The sequence below is a fragment of the Nematolebias whitei genome, chromosome 23, assembly GCF_014905685.2.
Source record: "Nematolebias whitei isolate Nwh7 chromosome 23, NemWhi1, whole genome shotgun sequence".
Lineage (NCBI taxonomy): Eukaryota > Metazoa > Chordata > Actinopteri > Cyprinodontiformes > Rivulidae > Nematolebias > Nematolebias whitei.
The window spans coordinates 1,365,368-1,376,205 of NC_056520.1; positions in this window are offsets into that span (position 1 = coordinate 1,365,368).

Genomic DNA, 10,838 nt, shown 5'->3' on the forward strand with positions numbered 1-10,838 from the left:
ATGATTAACTCTGTCACTTACAATGTTTCCAAATATCTGGCGTCTGTACTCATCCCTTTAGTTGGCAGCTCAGAACACCACATACAGAACACCATGGACTTTGTGGATAAGGTGAGGGATGTCTTCATGGAGACTGATGAAACAATGGTCTCTTTTGATGTCACATCACTCTTTACGTGCATTCCTGTTGATGATGCAGTAGAGGTGGTCAGTTTAAGATTAAAATCAGACACCACTCTGAGCAGCAGGACCACACTTTCCACAGAACAACTGTGTCAACTCTTGAAACTGTGCCTGCAGTCAACCTACTTCACATATGGGGAGCAATATTATAGGCAGAAACATGGGTGTGCTATGGGGTCTCCAGTTTCTCCTATTGTTGCCAACCTGTACATGGAGGAGGTAGAAAAGAGAGCCTTGACGTCCTTTTCAGGGACACCACCAAGTCATTGGTTCAGGTATGTTGACGACACCTGGGTTAAAATTAAATCTCAGGAAGTCCAACATTTTACTGACCACATCAACTCTGTGGATAAATACATCAAGTTCACACGAGAAGATGTAAAAAAGGGCAAGTTGGCTTTCTTGGACTGTGAGGTCTCAGTCTCTGATAGAGGACATTTGCAAACTGAGGTGTACCGCAAACCCACCCACACAGACCAGTATTTGCAGTTTGACTCCCATCACCCTTTGGAGCACAAGTTAGGAGTCATCAGGACTCTGTATCACAGAGCAGACAGCGTCCCCACTAGCTCAGGAGCCAGGCAGAAGGAGAAATCCCACACAAGACAGGCTCTAGAGCAATGTGGATATCCTAACTGGGCCTTCCTGAAAGCAGAGAAGAAACCCAAACAGGACTCCAGTCAGCCAACAGGTGAAAAGGAGGAACCCAGACCCAGACCAGTGGTCATTCCATATGTTGAGGGAGTATCAGAGAAACTGAGACGTTTATTTTCTAAACATAACGTCCCAGTGGCTTTTAAACCCCAAAATACATTACGGCAAAGACTGGTTCATCCCAAAGATCCAGTCCCCCGGCACAAACAGAGTAATGTTGTGTATGCTGTTCAGTGTCAGGAGGGCTGTGATCAGTCTTACATCGGGGAAACAAAACAGCCACTGGCCAAAAGGATGGCCCAGCACAGAAGATCAACATCATCAGGCCAGGACTCTGCGGTCTACACTCATCTCCAGGCCAGCGGTCACTCTTTCAGGGATGAAGATGTTCACATCCTGGACAGAGAGGAACGATGGTTTGAGAGAGGAGTAAAGGAGGCCATCTTTGTGAAAAGAAACCGTCCATCATTAAACAGGGGTGGAGGCCTCCGGGTTCAACTGTCCCCCTCTTACAATGCTGTGATTGCTAGTATCACTCAGCCCTCTGTGAACAGTAAACAGCCATCAGTGTGCTAATGATCCATTGTTAGGCTGATGGTCCTTCTTGAGCATGTGATCAGCTGGTTTTGGTTGTCAGCAGCAAAACTGGTTGATCCATTCTGAGAAGGTGCTATTTAAGAGACTGAGCTGAATACAGCACCTCAGACTGAGGAAGTCTCTCGGATGAGAGATGAAACGTTTCTACAATTTGTTGTTTTGTTTTTTGAATGTACAGAGGACCAGATTTAACTGTTTTAGATTTTTCTACCTGGATTATTGAGCATGCATCAGGATAAAAACAGGAACATCTGCAGGAACTTATCAGATGTTTTGAAGCCACTTACTAGAGAGGTCAAAGGTCGAGAGCTTCAGATCTTTTTACAAGATATTCCAGGAAACAGGAGCGGAGTAGGAGAAGGTCCTTTTGTCTAGTTCAGTCCTCACTGAGGGAACACTGCAGGTAATGATGTCCTGAGAGCGCACGCTGTAGCTGCACTCACACAGAGACATGTAGGAGGAGATGTATGAAGGCAGCAGACCAAGAAGTGATTTAAAGATAAAAATGTACCAGTGGGAGAGTCTGCATGAAGTTAATGAAGACCAGTTAACCAGTGGATACTGGGTGCAGTGGTGGGTACGGTAGTTACAGCCAGTTATGAATCTTAGTGCACCATGATAGACAGCATCCAACATCTGCAGCATCCAACATCTGCAGGGTTCTTGTAGGAGTGTTCATGTAAATAATGTCACCGTAATCAATGGAGAAAAGGAAAGTCACAGATACAAGGTGTTTCCTAACATTCAGGGTTAGACAGGATCTGTTTCTGAAAAAGAAACCCAGTTTAACTTCCAGTTTCTTTATCAAGTTTTCCACTTGGAGCTTAAAAGAGAGATGTGAGTCGACCAAGATACCCAAATATTTATAGGAATCAACAAACTCAATGGGGACACCATTTGAGGATAAAATCGGAGGAAGAACTGCTGGGACTGACTTCCTGTTTGAACAACATCCCTTTGGTTTTATCGGCATTTAGGACAAGTTTGAGGTGGAACAAATCTGACTGGATGATGTTGAATTGCAAAAGCTGGAAAACCTTATCAACTGTTTTAGCTCGACAATAAACAACTGTGTCATCAGCATAGAAATGTATGGATGCATCAGGGATGCTCTGACCTACATAACCTACGTAGACTGTGAAGAGGGTGGGTCCTAAGACTGAGCCTTGTGGTACACCATTGTTGATTGTTAGATAACTGGAGGGAATACCATTATGTTGAACACGTTGCCTCTGATCTGAGAGATAGTTAGAGAACTATCCCGCTGATCCTCAGGGACCCATTTACAAGTGAGACATAATTTTAACAAAGAGTGATGACAACAATGAATAACAACAACAATAGACAATCATAAAAGAGGCATACAGATTTTTTTGATTTTTTTTTACAAATTAAAATAAAATGGCAACCCAAAGGAAAAAAGTAGTGATAGAAACAACTAGATTATAAGGCAGTGTAGAAAACTAAAAACAGGATCATATCTGCAGGAACTTAACAAGTTAAACATGTTAAATGAGTCCAGGTAATCTTTGATTTGAGAGTTTATCAGTTTTTCTAGAACCTTGGCTAAAATGCAGAGCTTAGAGATTGGTCCATAGTTGTTCAGTGAGGTGGGGTCACCTCCCTTCAGCAAAGGAAGAACAAAGGCTGTTTTCCAAGTGTCTGGGATGGAGTTTTGTCTTATGGAGAGATTGAAGATGTGGGTCACAGGGACTGTGATGATATGAGCAGCCAGCCTTAAGAAATAAGGTGGAAGTTCATCTGGACCTGCAGATTTTTTAGGATCAAGATCTTTTAACAGTTTATTGACCTCACTGACTGAGAATGGAGAAAAAGAGAAGCTGTGATTAACTGAGGATTGACTTGTAGGAGGGATTTGATTTGTAGAAGTTTGGTTATTAAGTGAAGTGGCTGATTTTCCATTAGTTACTGTGTCAAATAAAGAACTAGAAGCAACAAAATGTTTGTTGAGACAGTTCAGGATCTCGTGCTTATTTGACACAGGAACAGAGTTAATGAGAAGTTGTGATGGGAGGTCAGATGATTGGGGGGTGCCTGAGAGAGATTTAATTGTTTTCCAGAATCTGTTAGGGTCATTAAGATTTTTGGAGGTCTGAGATAAGAAATAGTTGCGTTTTGCTGCTTTGACAGAAGTTGTACATTTATTCCTCATCTGTTGAAAATTCAACCAATCAGTGTCTGAGTCAGATTTTCTCGCTGCGGCCCAAAGATGATCTCTCCTGTGCAGGAGGTCAGCTAGCTCTGGAGTAAACCAGGGGCTGTCTCGTCCCTTTATTCTGAACTGACGAAAAGGAGCATGTTTGTTCACAAAATAAATGAAATTATTATGGAAATAGTTCCAAGCAGAGTTCACGTCATCAGTTAACAGAATACGATGCCAGTCAAAGTGAGACAGATCCCAGAGGAATGACTGTTCACAAAAACGTTTCAAATCCCTTTTTTAAATTAATCTGGGCTTAGAAGGTGGAAGTTTAATATCTCAGAGTCGCTGTCACACAATGATCACTCAAAACGTCACAATGATCTGTCAAAACAGAACGACAGCCACCAACCTTCACGGTCAGGCGAGGGAGGGGCCACCTGAGGGACCTGGAGGTGAAGACGTCACGTCGCTGGGCGAAGAGCAGCTATGATGCAGAGCTGAGCGTAGTTAAGGGAGAGCTCCAAGAACAGAGTCCTGAGGCACAAGCGAGGGTCATACACTGGAAGTCATTCACTCAACCTTTATTTCTACAGGTTAGTCCCATTGAGCCTCGGGGACTCATTTACAAGAGAGACCTGATTTTAACAAAGAATGATGACAACAATGGACAACAACGACAACAAAGAGGAATAGTAGTCAAAAAAACAGCTAGTCAGAGGTCCAGATCCAAGTCAGAGCCGTAATCCATGGGGCATAGTCGTTAGAGCAGAAGAGTTGGTCGGTACCGAGGTCAGAGAGGCAAATCCAGAACAGACAGAGCAGGCAAGGAGCAGACGTGAGATCAAGACAAGGCAGGTAAACAAGGCAACGAACATAACGCTGGACATCTACTAATTCAAGTTTGATAATCTGGCAGGGAGCTTGAGTGAATGGAACTGTTATACAATTCAATTCAGTTTAATTCTATTGCACCAAGTCACAAAAGAAGTCATGTCAGGGCACTGAACAAGGCAGGAAACAGGTGCAGTGAATGAATGCTGATGGAGCTGTGGAGCAGAGTGGGTGTGACTGAGAGGCAAAGCATGACAAGGCAAAAAACAAGGCATGAATGAGCAGAAACATGACACCTCTACTGCAGTAATGAGGGTGTTGCTCCGGTAGAGGCTGGTCTTGAAAGCCCTTTGAGCGGTCTCTACGAGACTCCAGAACAATCCGAGGCAGGGCTGAAACCAGGCGCCGTGACATCTTCGAGACGTGCAGTACGTAGATCTGCAGCAGGTAGATCTGCAGCAGGTAGACCTGCAGTATGTAGATCTGCAGCAAGTAGACCTGCAGTACGTAGATCTGCAGCAGGTAGACCTGCAGTATGTAGATCTGCAGCAGGTAGACCTGCAGTATGTAGATCTGCAGTACGTAGATCTGCAGCAGGTAGACCTGCAGTACGTAGATCTGCAGTACGTAGATCTGCAGCAGGTAGACCTGCAGTACGTACACCTGCAGTACGTAGATATGCAGCAGGTAGACCTGCTGGTGGCCCCATACGGGCCACCAGTTGTAAGGAGGATAATATGCGTCTGGTATTATCCATAATTTAAACGGATTCTTTCATTTTTTTGGACTGAGTAATATTGTGTTTTGAATATTAAATGTGGACGGAAACGTGTTTTATCTTTGACTCACCAACAACAGTGAGTCGTTTAATTAAAAACGATTTAAAACACATCACACATTTACATTAATTGGCAGATTGATTACAATTAACACAGCTTAATTAATGAGCTTTACAATGAGAAATCATACGGCCACGATTTCTCACTTGCAACTGAAATACAACAGACATTTCTGAAAATATCTGGATTAATTACTGGCAGATAGAAGAGTTTTAAAGATGGGGAAATGAAGTTTAAATGGAGAAAATGGATGAGGAAAAAGTGTCTGTATAACCAGATCAGCACGCTTCTTTAGACGCAGCTTAACTCACGGTACACTCGCAGTTGAAGATCGACTCTTTTACCTTTGCAGACGATAGTTTCGGCTTCGGTGTAGAGTTTTCTTTCAACTCTTTTCAGCGTCTCCGTAAGAACAGCTGTGACCTCAGGAGTCGTGAGATCATCACAGAACAGACTTCCTCATTGTTCAGAGAGTTCGTCGGGTAGAGCCACAGCGAGACGTCGTGGCATCGACGGACTCTTGTCACTCCATTAGAAACTGCTCGGAACTTCTGTTCCTCTGAACTTCTCTCGTTCAGGAACTTCTCGTTCGAGGTTCTCCCTGGAACTCTGGTTCTCTCTGGAACTCTTGTTCTGCTCTGGAATGTTGTTCTGCTTGGAACTAGGAAGTGTCGACCCTTTTAAAGAGTTCACTTCCGGTCCCGTTTTGGGAAATCCTGATTGGTTGAAAGAACCAACAGGGGTGTGGTTTTAGTGACGTAAGAGGTTACTACAAGTCAAGGAGACAGAGTAGATGTTTTAAGAACAGACAGAAAGATGTTTTGAAGAAACAGAGACATTTAGGAGCCAGTCTCCTTCTATCTATCTGAGAGAGTTAAACATGACATTTCGTTCCGATAAACATGTTTTTGACCGTTCCTTGACTTTTGACCGACATCACAACTTGCTCATTTCAGACAGAAGATCAAAAAATGCATAATTACTTTGTAACAGGCATTTTAACTTGATTTCTACTTTGAATGAGGATTAAAAATCATTAATACTGTTTCACAGTTGATTTAAAATGAGTAGTTCACTTCAACATTTAAAAATGATTTGAACTAAACACACTTTGATTATCAAGATATTGTAAAATAGTAATGATAATAAAAAGAGAGTGTTCTTTCAATTGATCAGAGCAGGACACACTTAGAAAGTCTCTGGATGAGCTTAATTTGTGTTTCTGGACTCAAATCAATGAAATAACAGTTCCTGTCCCAGGGTCAGGTTTTGACCTGAGGCTTAGTTCACTACAGCAGGTAGACCTGCAGTACGTAGATCTGCAGCAGGTAGATCTGCAGCAGGTAGACCTGCAGTACGTAGATCTGCAGCAGGTAGACCTGCAGTACGTAGATATGCAGCAGGTAGACCTGCAGTACGTAGATCTGCAGCAGGTTCCCGGACCTCCTGACCAGTTTAGTTGTGCAAGTCTCTGATAAGCAGGTTGTTTCTTTCAAAGGTCCGAGCCGAACTTTAGCTCCTTCTGTGTTCTTCAGCTCATGTATGAAGCTAGAGGCCTCCTCCATTTTTTCTGTTTTCCTTCACTTCAGACTCTCTGCTCCAGTTTCACTCTTCATGGACCAGAACCTTTTCTCCACACGTGCTCCGTTTGTGTACAAATGGTCCAATGTGAGGAGATCCAGCTCCAAGTTCTGGTCTGAGACCCAGACCTGAGTCCAGCTCCTGGAGCAAATGATTACTGCCCTCTGGGGTTGGAACTGTCTCTGAACCGGCTCTGGACCGGACCATCAACACGGAGTCAGATCAGAACTCTTCAGCTCTGTCCTGAATTCAACAGTTTTGATTCAGGTTTGTCTCTTTTCAACAGACGGTCCATGAATCAGAAACTTCCTGCTGGTCCCGCCGGACGCTTTGACATCAAACAGATTTTAACACAGCATGCTGTTCTTCAGGTTCTGTTCTTCAGGTCTGGTTATCTGTTCTTCATGTTCGGTTCTCTCTTCTTCATGCAGGTCTTTGTCTTTGGGTCCAGTTATTGGAGGTGAAACCTGGTTCTGGCTCTGGGCCATCATAGTTTGCTCTGAAAAGTTTTTATTTTTTAGTTTCAGCTGAACTCAGGATGTCTGACTGTCGTTTGGACCGGGTTTTTCTGTCCAGGTTCTTGAGAATCTCTGAGCTCAGACAGATACCAGAGCAGAACCAGAGTTAAGAGAACATCCAGAACCAAAACCAGGGCCGCCCAGACGTGAGTGGACCTGGTCTCTGCTCAGATCAGTTGAGTGTGACGTTCGGAGCCCAGCGTGGAGCCCGGGCCTCCTCCCTGACCTCCCAGACATGCATTGTTGGTGTGTCACCGGGTTCTGGAGAGGACCACGTGAGTCCAGCCGCCTGGAACGAATCCTTCCACACATGATGAGAACCCGGCTTCCATCTGCAGCCGCTGAAAGAGACTCATCTGAAATCAAAGACCCGAACGGGCTTTGTGCTCAGAATGAAGTCGTGGTGCTCTCAGAGGAATTTACATTTTGACTGTTCTGCTCTCCATCGGACCGGGCCGGTCCAGAGTTCGGAGCACGGACACTTGAGCAAGAAAAGTACTGAAGCATCTGCAGGTTCTGAATGAAGACTAATCCGTGAGAGCAGAGAGCGAAGCGTTCCACGGAGGATTAGTTTGGATCGGCAGCTCCTTTATCTGCAGGAGAAACCTCTAGGTTCTGAATCGGTCCGTTAGGTTCTGATCAAACTTATCAGGAACTTTCTCTGGTTTGGATCAACGCTCTCCATCCGGGAACAGAGCTGGTCCATTTCAGGCCCCCATCCACACTAAAAGTTGATAGATCCGTCTGGACCCGAGTCACAGAGCGGTCGGTGTCACACGGTCCCTGTTTTCTGTGTCTGCCCCTTTTCATCCTGACCCAGCAGAAACCAGGAGAATCTGAAGCTCTTTACTTGGAATACGCCTCCATCTGCTGGTGCCTCGTGGGTAATACACTGGTTCTGTGGGGCATCGTGGGTAATACATTGGTTCTGTGGTGCATCGTGGGTAATACACTGGTTCTGTGGGGCATCGTGGATACATTGGTTCTGTGGGGCATCGTGGGTAATACATCAATTCTGTGGTGCACTGTGGGTAATACACCGGTTCTGTGGTGCATCGTGGGTAATACACCGGTTCTGTGGGGCATCGTGGGTAATACACTGGATCTGCTGGTGCATCGTGGGTAATACACTGGATCTGTGGTGCATCGTGGGTAATACACTGGTTCTGTGGGGCATCGTGGGTAATACATTGGTTCTGTGGTGCATCATGGGTAATACACTGGATCTGTGGGGCATTGTGGGTAATACACTGGATCTGTGGGGCATCATGGGTAATACACCAGTTCTGTGGTGCATCATGGGTGTAATTAGGGCTGGGTACTGTTAAAAAAAATTGGTATCGGAGTCAGTACCTTCACTTCGTTGTCGGTTTCTGGACGGTTCTTTTTTCCGGTGGAAGTTCGAGTAACGGCAAGTCAGGGTTGGGTGAGCCAAGATGGCGACGTGTCCAGATGCTTTTTAAAACGTCTACATTTAATTCGGACTCCAGCATAATTTGAACGTCTTTTGAGAAGCCAAAACGAACTTCAGTGATTTGTAAGACTGAAATTGATGCGTGGTGATAATTCAGTAACGTTGCATATAAAAAAAAAAAGATGTTAATCCAGTTACGCGTACTCGGCTAAGAAATAATCTAGCTTATGAAGAAAAAAACGAGCAACAAAGGAAAACAGAAGATAACAAGAGGAAGTCCAGGACTCCAGTCACACCGTTGAAGACGAGCACCGAACACAACTACTGTGATGAAAACAAATATTCCAATCTGAGCATGCATGACGGTATCTTGCCATTACCGGAGTCTCCAGTTAACAGCCCAAATGCTAAAAAAAATTGTGGCGTTGACTCACAGCCTTCTTTACACGCCATTTTGAAAGCGGTGAACGACAGAGCGGAGGAGGTAAAGGCTGACATCAAGGATATTAAAACAGCTATTGAGTTCATGCATGGTGAGACTGAAGACTTGAAAAAGGAGAACAGTATGTTGAAGAACAAAACTGACAAGGTGGAGGAGAAATTAGAAGATCTACAGGAACGTGTCGCAGATGCAGAGCGCTACAAACGGAGATGGTGCCTTCGGCTCTATGGAGTCCCTGAGAAGGAGAATGAAGATCTGAAAGAGATCATCTTGACTACCTGTAACAAAATTGCACCTGATCTAGGATCCAAAGCAGGAATCGACGTAGCGGAGACGGGTCAACGCTAAGACCAGAGCATCATCATCCTCTTTGCTTATCGCTCAGTAAGAGACATCAACTGGAAAAGTGTGAAGAACAGCGTATACCTACGAGAGGCCAAACTTTGTTTTGGTGAAGACCTTTCCAAGGAAGACAAGGATGCCAGGGCTGCTCTGTGGCCCATCATGGAACAAGCGCGCAAAGATGGAAAGAGGGCCAACTTTGTGGGACGAAAAGCTTTCGTAGATGGAGAAGAAATTGGACAGGCATCTGGACAACAGTGTTTCTGATGGAGCAGTATTGTTGTTAAAGAGAAGACATTTTGGAGTTATTCTTAACCGTTAATACAAGGGGTTTGCAGAATAATATAAAAAGAAAAGCTTTATTTTTGTTTGCTAAAGAGGCACGAGCGGATTTCATTTTTCTTCAGGGATGTCACTCATGTTTGGACGATGAAACCTTTTGGAAATCCCAATGGGGCAAAGATTTATGGTTCAAACAAATCAGGTGGAGTAGCTACATTAAGACAACTTCAAAGGTAACATTTTAGAGGTCAAATCTGATATTAAGGGGCATTGGATCTTCACGGGGATTGAATTTCATTCCTACATTTTTCTGTTGGGTAATATTTATGGATATAATTCTGATTCTTTAAATTTGATTCTCTTGAAGGAGCTGGAGGACTCTGTTATTTCTATGGACCAAATTCCATCAGCAAAGGTTCTTTTAGGAGGAGATTTTAATTTGGTTTGGTCCCCTCAGCTGGACAGATGTCCTTCAAGTCTTAGAAATGGACAAAATCTTCTTATGGACTTTTCTAACAGACTGAATTTATTGGACATTTGGAGACATCATCATCCCTCCAGCCGTCAGTACACCTGGAGTAACAAAACTTTTTCTGCTCCATCTAAGGCGTACGCATGTTTCTATGGTTACTGGCGTACGCATGTTTCTATGGTTACTGGCGCATGTTCCTATGGCTACTGGCGTACACAATTTTCTATGGTTACTGGCGTACGCATGTTTCTATGGTTACTGGCGTACGCATGTTTCTATGGTTACTGGCGTATGCACGTTTCTATGGCTACTGGCGTACGCACGTTTTTATGGCTACTGGCGTACGCATGTTTCTATGGTTACTGGCGTATGCACGTTTCTGTGGCTACTGTACGCATGTTTCTATGGCTACTGGCGTACGCACGTTTTTATGGTTACTGGCGTATGCACGTTTCTATGGCTACTGGCGTACGCACGTTTTTATGGTTACTGGCGTATGCACGTTTCTATGGCTACTGG